Source organism: Zonotrichia albicollis, chromosome 6 (assembly GCF_047830755.1).
Source record: "Zonotrichia albicollis isolate bZonAlb1 chromosome 6, bZonAlb1.hap1, whole genome shotgun sequence".
Taxonomy (NCBI): domain Eukaryota; kingdom Metazoa; phylum Chordata; class Aves; order Passeriformes; family Passerellidae; genus Zonotrichia; species Zonotrichia albicollis.
In genome coordinates, this window is record NC_133824.1 from 10,011,066 (window position 1) to 10,024,418 (window position 13,353).

General features: G+C 38.8%; 1 protein-coding gene across 12 annotated transcripts in view; it reads right to left on the reverse strand.

The window, feature by feature from the left end:
• Positions 1–13,353, reverse strand: part of DGLUCY (D-glutamate cyclase) — a 48,544-nt gene that overhangs the window by 27,877 nt on the left and 7,314 nt on the right. For 3 of the 12 annotated variants that reach the window (XM_074542477.1, XM_074542483.1, XM_074542471.1), the window contains exons 2-3: positions 4,277–4,350; positions 876–951 (exon numbers count right to left, since the gene is read on the reverse strand). The exons of 2 other annotated variants lie outside the window; for them this stretch is intronic. The gene's annotated coding sequence lies outside the window, so the exon portion shown is untranslated. Of the gene's footprint in view, positions 1–394; positions 411–875; positions 952–3,826; positions 3,909–4,276; positions 4,351–13,353 lie in introns of those variants that run through there. 7 more of the 12 variants (XM_074542479.1, XM_074542472.1, XM_074542480.1 and 4 more) reach the window with 4 other exon arrangements.

Below are 13,353 nucleotides of genomic sequence, written 5' to 3' on the forward strand. Positions count from 1 at the left end.
CAGGTTTAAATTCCCCAACCATCTCTAGAACTTCCTGAAAAATCCTTGGAGCTATCATGACCATGGCATGTTTGGAATGTCTGGATAAAAGTATGGACGTTATTAGGATCTTAAAGCATCTTTTCCATTTTTTTCTGTCAGGATGCCTAATAAAATGCACAGACTGACTTCATAGGGGCTTCATGTGCCACTCTAAGTAAACAGTGTGAAACAGTGGTTAATCAGTTAGCAGGATCTGTGCCTTGGCAGAGGTTTCTTAATTCCTTTACTTTGTTCTGAGATAGTTTCAGATAATGATAGTATCAGTTACCTCATGGGGGTATGTTGGATCATGACACAAGACAACATGCAGGATGTTAAAAAGGCCTTAAGAGAAGAGGCTGACAGAGCTTACAAGATGGCTGTTGTGCCTGAAGGTATCCTATGTGGTGTCCCCCCAAAGGCCTCCTAAGATCTGGCTTTCCAGTGTGTTCTCTTTAATGGAATGAACATTTAAAGCAGACCAGATAGAATCCTGTGTAAACAGTGTTTGAAAATCAAGTAATTGACTGGCTGCATAATGACAAATTTCATACTTAAAGCACCCAGTCTGAAAAAAGACCTTGTTCTAAGTCATGCTGCTGACATCAGACTTCCTGACTTTCAACACCAACAATCAATATAGTAAAGCTTCACAGCACTGAAGCATCAAGTTTGTTCTTGAGGAGCATTTTCTTAAATATCTGCTTCCACATTAGAAGCACAATAAACACTATTCTTTTTAGAGTTTTCATGAAGGTTCAATATATTTAGTGTGTAGCTTGAGTTTTACATACTGAATTAAATGGCTGAGGATTAAAATACATTGCTGTCTGAGACATTAAGATGGCACTTACCCACTACTGATTTGTGGGCACTACCATATCCTGAGCTGCACTTCCAGATCTTGACAAGGATGATGAAACTTCAAAGCTGGAAAAAGATGAAAATTATGTAGGGAGCTGGGTGATCAGGCAGTGAGGACAGTTTAGTTTATGCCAGATCAGTAGTTCAGAATAATGAATCAATTTGTAAGGAACAATATTGTATTGAAATGACATTATATTATAAATCTTTATAATATAAAGATTCAAGAAAATAAGAAAATAGAAATATTCAAGAAAAAAACCTCTCTTTGTATCATAGTGGCAGTCGGGAAGTACAGTTTGGTAAAAGGTCCAAACAGATCTTGGGTCTGGCTTTAATAAGTAACATAAAATTGTTAGTTGACATCTTCATTCAGTAAATACTTGTGCAGTGGTACTTAATACCACTTCAATGGAATTAAGCAGTTACCACTATCTGATTAATTTGGCCCAGATGATTTTCAAAATATCTCATTACCAAGGCAATAACAATTTCCAAGAAAGACATATTTGGAGGGTGAATATTTTTGCATTAGAAATTGTGCTCCCTGGTTGCCATATGAAGCTCTAAGTCATTAACCTCTAAGTCATTTCTACATGCTGTTCTCAGAGCACTAGTTGAATACAGGTGACTGCAATGCTGTGCTGATCTTTGCTGAGATGACTGGAATGGGACTGGTTCCAAGTCTCATATGTGTAACTGATTGTAAAGAATATGCTCTACTTGCCCAAAAATCCACAGCTTATGCCAGGAAAAAAGCATGTTGAGAGGAAGACATGAAGCAACAAAAATGTAGTTCCAGAAAAGGTTTTAAAAAAGAGATTGCCCTGCATTTTAGATTACTTGCATGATGGACAGAGTAGCCTCTTCGCATCTTCCAGGCTATTCCTCATTTTTTTCCTCTTTTTGTACAGTGTGCTTTTACCTCTGCATCTTTTCCTCCCTGAGCTCACACCCCTATCTCCATAACTCCAAGCTGGGCTGACCTTTGTAGCACTTGCTTCCTTGGTTTGTCTGACTGCATGCTCTGGCAATATGGGAATTTTAATGCCTTCTCTCCTCTCACTGGCTCTTTTTAATTCATATAGTTGATGTATCTCTCAGTTTTACCTTAACATCTCAATTTTTAATCTTAAATGAGCTTTTTCTGTTCCTAGTATGAGACAAAATAGTCTAACATCAGAACTCATAATACACATAAATAAATAAATTCACAAATGTCTTCCCAGACTTAGATTTAAGATTTAGACTCCTCTGACCCCACCTACACTCATAGGTGAATATACATCTATATCTATATATCCCTTTTAATATTACAGACAGGCTTGGCTTAAGCATAGTTTTTCTATTTAGTTCTTAATTTTTCTATTCTTAATTTCTGACAGTGGAACCACCAACTGCCTTACAAAGTTATATCTCTTACAAGCTACAGTTTATTAAGTGTTTTTGCAATCTGCAGAACAAAAGCTCTTTACGGAAAAAGAAGGAAGGCCAGTACGTGAAACATTTTCTATTATCTTAGAGCTTTCAAAATGAAAAAGTGAATCTGTAAATTTTGCAGATATTTAAATATGAACATAGATTCTTTACAGGCCCACATTCTAAATTATTCATCATCCAAGAAAATGGAGAAATGTCATTTAAGTGTCAGAGAGATTACACTTTGAAATGCAGTGGGTGGGTCCATGCTGCTGTGCTAAACTACACCAGATAAAAACGAATCAAGAAATTATGTAATAACACAAAGGATTAAAACATTCTTCAGAAGTGTCAGTGTGACTACTTTGCCTTCACACATATCAAGTGAAATAATGAAATAGAAGTAAAACAATAGCATTTCTGGGGTTTTAAAATGGAAGACATGACAACACACAGCCTGTAAAAAGTATGGGTGGTAAGGGTAATAAACAGGCTTGAACACTGCAAAGCAGTTAACACCAATTTCTGGTGTTATGAATTACAGGTCTGTTTCTCCAGTGGCACTGACAGACTAGTAAGAATACGGTTTGATGCAGCATAATCTAGAGACTTGCTTGCAAGGAGCCCAAAGACTCTTACGAAATATAACCTTGCATTGCTCATATCACTTTTGTCCTATTTTCAGTTTAAAGTTTGATAATAAGAACGGGTGGTGGCATGTACGGGATCATGGGCCAAAAAAGTGCAAGGGTCAGTACTTAAAACTGCTGGGCAGGGTTTTTAGATATTGTCACGCAGATACCTCACCCAGAGCTACTACAGCAGAGTAACCTGAAACATGAGCCAGGCCATGGGCTGCCTTTTCCAATACATAATGGAAAGTAATCTAAACTAATTATAATCTAACAAACACTTTGTGTACTTTGCCTTGCCCTAGTATGAACATGGTTACAGAGGATTGTTAACGTAAACACACTTTAAATGACCTGCTGTTTAATCATCAAGCTGATTTGAAATTCTGCCAGCAGACTTCTGTGAAAAGCACAAGCTTCTCTGAAAATTTAGTTCATTTGATTTTCCAACAGGATCTTTCAGTTACACTTGTGATCTTTTATTTGAAGAATCAATTAATGAACCTTTTTCTCCTCATCTGCTATGAATCATTTCAAAGCAGAGAAGATCTTTGTGTAGCATTCCAAAAGGGGAGTGTGTAGTGTATTTTCAGACAGTAGCTCATCCAGGAAATTATTATTTAACTTTACATTTGAAATATAGGGTATTTGTGTTTGAAGTTTATGCACCTCTAAATGAGGGCTGCAAATCGAAATTTAAATTAGCTTCCATTAGTGTTCTGTCTGCTGCTTAAAGCAGCCAGCCTATATTTGAGAGCCTGCAGATTATGCCAGGACAAGAAATTGATAGGATCAATATGTCTTTGATGCAATCTTGTTTATTTGCAAAAAAGGTACACAACATCTAGTTTCTCTCAGTGTGTTAAGAACAAATAACAGAAAGCAATTACCAGTTTCAAAGCAGCCATTTCAGACAGCACCGTATGCTGCTGCAACCACTGTGTTGGTATAACTTTACACTCAGCTTCTGCTCTGGAACAAACCAAATTGTTTCTCAGGTGGAGAAATATGGACAGAGGCTAGAGAATAGTTCATGTTGGGCCCTGCCCTTGTATGGGCACAACCTATGCAAGATCCCAGTTGTTTAGGCTTTTTTATCCTGCAAAGGATGAGCCCTCATGACTTCACACACCCTTCCAACCCCTTGAGTCATACCCTAATACCCACTTGCCTGCCTCATCACCTTACAAATACATACAACCAACAAGTTTTAGAACAGCCACCTCACTTACGTGCACCTTTGGCAAGATGCAGCATACACCTAAGAGGAGACTAAGAAATCCATCATGATTTAAAACTGCTACATTCATGCCTTGGACTTTGCTGGCAGGAATACTCACCGGTAGCAAGAGGAGGCTGCAAATGATCCACCGAAGGTTGTTATCATATAAGATGACAAGAGTCGCTTATTCAACTTCAAGAAATTAAAAAAAAATAAGGGCATGAGGATCGTATTTAAATACTGTTTCTCAATCTATGCTGAGCTACAGATTTTAAGAGTTGCTCCACAATTTTTTGGGCTGGGTCCAGATACTATTTCTCTATCTTGGCCTCTTCTGGCACCAAGACAGCGCAGGAATGCAGGGGGACCTTGCTGCAGACCATCAGTGCCAGCCTCTCCCAAGCCCCTGTGGCAGCACATTGGCTGGACAAAAACTCCTAAAGCAAGGGATTTTTTTCTTTCCAGTCTTACCCAGAAGGGGAGAAAATGGAGTCCATAGGACAAAGTACAATTACTTGTACTGCTTTGTTGGCAAGGCAGCAGCCACAGGTTCTTGTTTTGATAAGAACATATATCACCACCTAGGTTACACCCAGTCACATCATGCATGGTCACAGGGCTGATGGGGGTGCTCATTCCTACCAAGGAATTCCATCTGAAGGTAAGCAGGTAAGTGTGTTCTGCTACCTACACATCATAAAAATAGAACCATGATCCCAAAAATCATGCCATGTTCTTGCTCTCAGGTCTTTCAGGCTACCTCCAGGATTATGCCATTCCTTTTTTGTTCACGTCTGCCAGCCTCACTGCACCCACCACTGCTCACCAAGCAATTCTCCTCAGCGATGGTCACTAAAATTATTCCAGCCCATGTGTTTACACAAAGTTAGTGTCCTTGAGATGTGGGTGTCTTAGCAGGCTGTGTGTGGGAAACTTCCAGTGAACTGTACCTCTCCAAACTACCAAGAACAAATATCTCCATCTCCACACATACCTGTGATGAAGAGATATTAACTTTCTTTGTTCCACTGCTTCCTTCTACTCCTAGACCAAGAAGTATTGGGAATAGCTCAAAAGAACAGAGCATAATTTCGCTGACAAACCTCCAGGCTTAAGTAGTGCTATATGGATGATCAGATGAATCTGTGGCAGGATCTCCAAGAATACCTCACTGCAACTTTCACGAGTATGTACAGGTAAATTGCTGTTAACAACTGTACTATGTGATAGCAAATGGTCTGCATTTGGACTGCTATTTTGTCTTGGAGCATCCACACTGCCCCCCCTGTAATAAATGTTAATTTGCATCAAGGATACCTGGACAGCTCTGTTCTGCAGCATCCATTCTAACTTGAAGGATTCCAAGTTATGGACGAATTATGGCTGCATTACTATGCTTTCATTAATGCATACCTGACAACTGTGGTATTATATGGTGACTACAGTTGTCATGATGATCTGGAAACTGCCCTCAGTGGTCTGTTTGGTGCAGCCAAGCACCTGCAGAAACATTTGTACTCCATCTGCAAGAGATCGGGGTGTGTTTGACCAACACTTAGTACAGCAGGACAATGAGGAGTAGCTACGAGCAGTGCTATCAGTAATTAGACATATACTCTAAGGCTGACAATAGCACAGTCCTTTTGGAGAAGAGAGTGCTGCTTTGTCACTAGTGAAGATGCCCAAGCTCTGAAAACCACGGATGTTACATACTTATTTGGTAGACTGCATCACAGAATCCATAAATAATCACCGATAATTGTCAACATCCCTAAACTTGTGAACAAAGACATGTAGAATGAGTGAGTTATAATCCTGAACAGTCAAAGCTCCTTGTGGTGGGCTCGAGTGAAGATCTTGACATCATTGCTAACTCTTCCCCTGCCTATAGAGAGAAAGTATGAAACTTTACAGCATATGAACCTTTGAGGACCTCAGCTGCGCAGTAATGTGACTGATGGAAGACCTGGATGATGTGGCAGTTCAACCAAGCTACACTGACCTGATTGTCCAGTCATCCACAGCCACCAGGAATGAATTAATTTCACAGGCAAGTGGCAACCATGATGACCATGAGAAGAGACCTCCTGCAAGTGGTGTGTTGGTGCTGCAGAGCGTCAACAGTTCCCCATACCATTTCTGAACTCAAACCAGTCATTCAAGACCAGCACATGATGTAATTACACTGGGCAACTGTCCTCATCCACCACAGCAACCCTTGGCAAAGCAGAGAATGTTGCACCATAGCTAGAGGCTGCCATAGTGCCTATGCATAGGAGAAAGGTGGGCTTGAACTGAAGCATTGTGTTCTGAAAAGAAAATTCCCAATTAACTTACTTTTAAGGGCCTGAAAGGACACATGCCCTTATTGAACTGTCCTGGGCAGCCTGATCCCACAGCATGTGGGTGTTCCTGATGCAGTCACTCTGTCCTGGCACCCTTGAGGCACCACCACTGGCAGCAGCAGCACCATGGCTGTGCAGCAAGTGCAAGGGAGTGTGACAGCTACAGTGACAAATGCAGCAAGGGAGCAGCTCAGGAGCTCTGCTCTGCTGTTGGTCCCAGCACAGGCCACGTGAAGAACTTCACATCTAAGTTCCTGCTAACAGATTAGATCAGGTATCAGTTGACTAAACGCTCTCACTCTGTAGCTATTCAGTGCCTTACACAATTATGTACAATACACCACTGTGTCCTGTGCAGTTACAGCAGGCAGACTGAACATCTCAAACCACTGTGTTCATGAGCAGTATCAGCTAAGAGCTTAAGATGTTGAAAAATGAAGCTACATTTCTAGCTCATAGAGTTAATCCTGAACTTTTACTGCTTTTCCCTATGTTCCATGAATAGAGTAAGATCTGTGTCACCCTCAAACCTTTTCTCACCATTAATTTTTTTTTTAAAAAAAGCAGTTTGGTGTTAAAAGAGATGACTCATAATGCTGCAGCATCAGTTAGCTGGCTTGAAAGGGATGCTGATGACATAATTTTGATTTTCATTACCAAAGAATATGAAGGTAAGGGCTGAAAATGTTATACACTTCTATCACCTCAATTTATATTTTAAAGATATAAATAAGCTATAGTGATTGGTATCTTGGTGTGCTCTAATTCAAAAATTGAGCCTATATTTTGTATAGAAGCAGCACAAAAGTTTAAGCTTTTACTATTGTTATTTTTTTTAGAGTTTTGTTCCTAGATATAGTAGATGTAAAGAAGCCTAAAACCTTACCACAGAGCTTACAGTTTAAGGACTCAAACCTCTAGTACTTCTATGAATATAAGTAAAAGAGATAAGCAGATAATTGGTCCCACTGAGCTCATAGACAGATGAAGTGCTTAAACATTTGCTGTGTTGTACTTCAGCTGCATACATGTTTGCATACAAGCCATATCCTATATGCAGAGCTACATAGAGAAAGACATGACAGAAAAGTAAGCATGAAGACAGAAAAGTATATAAGCAATACACTTGCTTTTTATAAACATGTACATGAAACAAGCTAACAACCTTGATATAAGAACCTTGATATAAGTTATAACTAGTACTGATGAACCATACAGTTCAGAAATAAGGTTTAGCTCTGTTTTTGTCTGCTTAGCAACCATTGATCCTTTTTCCTGGTTTCTATACACATGCCAGGTAGGAAATTGTAATAACATACCTTAAAATTCCATACCCCAGTTTGGAATTTGATAGAACAAAGTGTTGTATCTTTAAACTGAAAGAGGGTAGGGTTAGGTTAGGTATTGAGAAGAAATTCTTTCCTGAGAGGGTGGTGAAGCACTGACCCAGGCAGCCCATCTCTGGAAGTGCTCAAGGCCAGTCTGAAAGGGGATTTGAGAAAGTCCCTTGGTCTAGTGGAAGGTGTCCCTTCCCTCCCCATGGAAGAGAGATTGGAACGAGATGATTTTCCAGGTCCCTTCCAACCCAAACCATTCTCTGATATTCCTATTTAGGAGGCTATTTTAAAATGAGGCCATTTTTGTCCTTGGACCTTTTTTTACATATCTTATTATAAATCCTAAGTATGGGGAGTGTGCTAAGTTTTGGTTTATTTTATTTTCAAATGAGAAAAGACTCTTGGCTTGTTTGAGCATTAGTTTTTGATCTGGCTGAATTTTCCTTCTCCTCTGAAATGGATTTTCAATTGACATTACATCATAGAGACTGAATAGTTTCATGGTACAGTTAATATATACATAAAGTCCAAATAATTCAAAATATTATTAAAACAATATTCTTCAGAAGATAGAACTACAGCTACATCTAGCCCCGTATCCTGACTTTGATAGAGATCAATAATGCACAGCCTGAAGAAGAGCTCAAAAGCAGAGAAAACATTCACAAAACCTAACTGGTTTATCCTTCCAGCATTTCATGACCTCTGGTTCAGAAACTTTGGAGCTAAGGGAAATTTCTTTGTTTATAGAAGTTAATGTAAAATCTAATATCCAAGTGGACTTTATCCCATACAACTGCAGCTTGCAGCATTTCATATGGATTTCACCAGCTACCTTCTAAATTACTTTACTTGGAAAACTAGATGCAACTGCTAAGAATTATACATGGACTGTTTCATTAGGATTCCATTTTCAAAGCCAATATATTTAAAAGTAACAAAACTGTCTTTGTATTAGAATGCAATCTACAAACACAGACATTCCTTTGATCCTTATTCCATAAATATATTTGCTCTTGAGACAAGCATCTTACATGAGTCTTCCAGCAATTTTCAGCAGTTTCTCCTCCCAAAGAAGGGTCAGACTACACAGTATATGCAGTGGCAAAAGACAAGACAAATTAAAAGCACTCAGCAGCTTGCATTAATGTGCTCTAAGTCTAAATGTGCAATTAAAATAAAGCATTCACATTTGAAAAGCAACTCTAAAAAGCTGTGGGGTTTGTCTCCAAAAGATTAGTCAAATGTGATTGATTTTGATTGTGGGGGAAGGGAGCAATGAGTTTGGTTCAAACCTAGACCTATTTAGGTAGCTTCTCTTTTAATATAGTTAGTATAAAGACACATTTTTGGGACCACCTGGAATTTTGAAGATGGAGTATATATAGGAACATAATTTCTGGAGAGAAAAAAATAAACCTACAGAATGGATAGCTGTTCAGCTACTTGGAAATATAACCAAACCAAAATCATATAGAGCAAGGTGTATTTTGTCATATATTGCTGTATCCTAACTACCAGTAAGTATTTTTAATAATATGCAAAGCTGGAAGAACTGATTTGAATTTTATTCCTGATTTGAATACAGGACCAAGGTGTTTCTCATTACAGATTGAAATGAGAAGATTTTAATCAGTCAAAAGGAAGATGAACAGGCATCAGTTACTAGAAACTGCTGTGATTTCCAGTCACACTGATGGAGCACTAGGAGACTGGTATTAAAAAAAATAGTTACTACAACTAAAACATCTGAAGAGATGATGGTACCTAATGACTTTCAAACTCCATTCTCTACTGACAGATTTCCCTAATGGAAATTTCTTTCCTATTCTCATAATACTTGTCTTTATAAATTAGCTGAGTTTGACATAGAAAGCTTGCTATACAAGGCTGATTTTGAATCTGTTAAGCACTTCAAACTGCAGATAGATGAGAGATACAATCATTGTGTCCATGGGAAAATTGTCAGAAGTAATGCAAGCTCATCAACGCATTCAATTATAAGACTGGAATGAAGTGAGACTTTCTTGCTAGACATCAGAGATACCAGAAGTTTACCAGAAGGCACATAAAAGAATTTGAAACCATATATAAAAATAAACAAATCAGTGTCCTTTGCATCAAACAACAAATATGGTTCTCTGCCCACCCCTCCCCCATTTAGTGGAAAGTTTAAAAAGCAAGCATTCTGAGTAGATCCAGATAATATTACACAATATTTTCCACTCCTTTTGAAGGAGGAAAATACTGCGATCTCCACTTGGTTTCAAAATCTAGGCCAAAAAAAGTGTGTATATATATATATTTATAAAAACTATAGATGCATTATATATGAATATATATATATATTAATTCTGTGGTTGATTACATAAAGCAAACTGTTTCAAATTAAACACTTATTTCAAGACTGAATAATTTAACAGACTAAAAGTCCAAAATGTGTAACCTATAATTCAAAGAATAGAATGATCAGTATATGACTTTTCCACAGTTACTAAGTGTACAAACTAAAATATGTGAAATAAAGTGCATTAAGTGGGCATTGTTTAGGATATAAACTATGTAAATTAAAAATAGCTAAGAATATGCATCTAACTTCAGTGACCTTGTGTTCAAGAGCTCTGCAGAAGTCAACCATCTCAAATGCTTTTCTTAAAAATAAACAGGAAGAGAGAAGATATCACACTTACAGATGGCTGATTTTGTGTCTGATAGACACATACTTCTGATGGACAACCAATTTTTGACCTTTATAGTATTTATCAGATTCAGTGAAAAAGTAATTTTCCCAGTTGCATCCTAAAGGCTTTCATCATAGCACATTAATAAGAAATTTTGGGGGGCAGCTGTTTATTGCAAGTCTGCATCTTGCTGAGCATGAAGTCTGTATCTTCCCCAGCTATAGTAAGGGCTCTTCAGTATTATTGCATGGTGATGTAATCTCTCACCTGCACCAAACACTTGTCCTGTTGGTAAAGCTGTATATTTCCAATTAGAGATTGAAGCTTTTGCTGAAAATAGCCTCAATACCATCTATAAAATAACATTTAGAATAAATTCGTTATATCTTTTTGTAATAAATCAGAATACATTTGTGGCTTCTTTGAAACAACTTATGAATATTGGGGGTAATTTGATGGCTGGAATATTTTATTGCATGAATATGTTGAGTTAATAGGTAGATGTAAGACAAGCAAATAATCAGGAAAGACAAGGGAAAAGTTTCTTTCTCCACAGTAAACAGATGAGGATTAGTGATGATTATTCTACAAACAAGGTATGATATTATTAAAATGGATAGGCAGACTTTCTTTAAATGTTTTGGTTTTATGGTTATTCTGGAAAAGGCTGTGGTTTAATAAGAGTAAATGACTTCTATATTAGTCACATTTTAGAATTCCAACAGGAATAAAGTTTACAAAACCAAACAGAACAACCAAATCCATAAGGCCAAAACAGATTAAATTGTAGCCCAAAGCTTCAACTATCTAAGAGGATGCACTGTGAAGCTTCAACATAGAGGGGTAAAAGCAGCAATAGGAAGAGACAAGTGATGATGTGAGAGACACTTAACGTCACCTTCAGCTGTGACAACAACATCCTTAAGTCTGTAATTAAAGGCAAATGGATGTCGCAGAGGCAGGGAGTGGGGGGAAGGCTGCTCTCCTGGGGTGTGTGGGTGGTGTGAAGGCATTTACCTCTGCAGACAAAGAGAGGCACTGGAAAGATTAGGCAACTGCTGTCTTAGAGGAGGCATGATTACTTTTCCGTGGCATATCTGAAGTCAAAAAGGGTACATAAAAGGCTAAAGAAAACACGAGTATGGTCTGCCTTGAGACACAAGATTAAATAAGGGATTAACACTTGCTGTTTGTCAAAGCAGTGAGGCTCTGATGATTTCCTCAGAAATCCTCTCCATCTCCTCCTTAAATATCCATCAAAGCATAGTTCAGGGACTGCAGTGGGTTCCTGTCCAAACTCAAATGATTTATAGTTCTGTTGTTTTGGTACTCGTTATCCAAAAGTAATTATTTTATCTTATGCATAAACCAAACCAGTACCTCCACTAATCACAGTTTTCTAAAGAAAAATACTGTCACACAGTGGAACAGTTTAATCAACTTGTTATCTAAAGAAGCAGGAGAATAATGGCAAGCATCTCACAACTGCCAAAGCCAAGTTCTTGGGTGGGAAGATATTATAAGGCCACACCACATTATAGATACTTGTTTCTGTGCTGGTGTGAGAGACTGGAAGCACTGCTGGCTCGAAACCTTTGTGTGTGTGTGTGTAAGAGGCAGAACAGGCCTTTCCGTGCTGAGGCACTGCCCTGCCCCAGACACCACCCTGGCCTTTATCCCAGCCCTGCAGCAGCCACCAATCCCCGACACATCAGAGGCGAGGCAATGCTCCACACCTGCCCCTGGAGCTCCCAGCCCAGCTCCTGAGTGGCCAAATGACCAAAGTCCCACCGGGGGAAAGGGCCCAGGAAGGCCAAGGGGTATTTAAGGCCAAACACGAGACAAGAATTTCTTGACCTTCCTCCTCTTGGAATTTCTATTACTTGAATGCTGCTGGAACTCAGGAGTTGGTAGCTATATTTGTTCTTTTCAGTATCTTTTCTCTCTTTCTTCAGATTCCTTCTTGTTAGAATTCTGAGTAACTTAAAATTGAATGGGCTTTGAGTTTGCTAAATTGAATGGGTGAAACTAATACTTAATATTATATATAAACCACTTAATAACAAGTGGTTTATGTTGACTGAATGCTGCTACAAACTTTTTGTCAAACTTATTTGATTTTCTAGAGTTGCCAGTAAAGTTTTCCTTGTTGAGCTCTTGAGAATATCTTGTCAATATTTCTCCCATGAATCTAATTCAAAGTGCATGAACAACTGTAAGCCCTGTTAAAAGTCTCATCAAGTGAGTTGTTTGGGGCCTTACAACTGGTTTTGGCTGGGGTAATTTTCTTCACAGTGGCTGGTATGGGGCTGTGTTCTGGATTTGACTGAACACAGTGATGGCAACAGAGATGTGTTTGTTATTGCAGAGTAGGGCTTGCATAAAGCAAAGGCCTTTTTCACTCTTCCTACTGCCATGCTGGCAAGGAAATTAGAAGTGCATGGGAGGCTGGGGACAGACACAGCCAGGGACATTCCAGACCTTATGGCATCATGTCCAGTATATAAAATGGGTGAAAGAAAGAGGAAGGCAGGACACATTTGGAATGACAGATTTCATCTTCCCAAGGACCATTACTTGTGATGGGGATCTGCTCTGGTGGAGATGGCTGAACACCTGCTTGCCCATAGGAGGCAGTGAATTAATTCCTTATTTTGCTTTGCTCATATTTGTGGCTTCTGCTTTCTCTATTACACTGTCTTGATCTCAACCTATGAGTTTTCCAGCTTTTACCTTTCCAATTCTCTCTCCAAACGTGCTGGTGGAACAGTGAGTGAGCAGGTGGTTGGGCTTGGCTAGGGTTAAAGCAAGACAGTGACTGAGAGAAGTGAT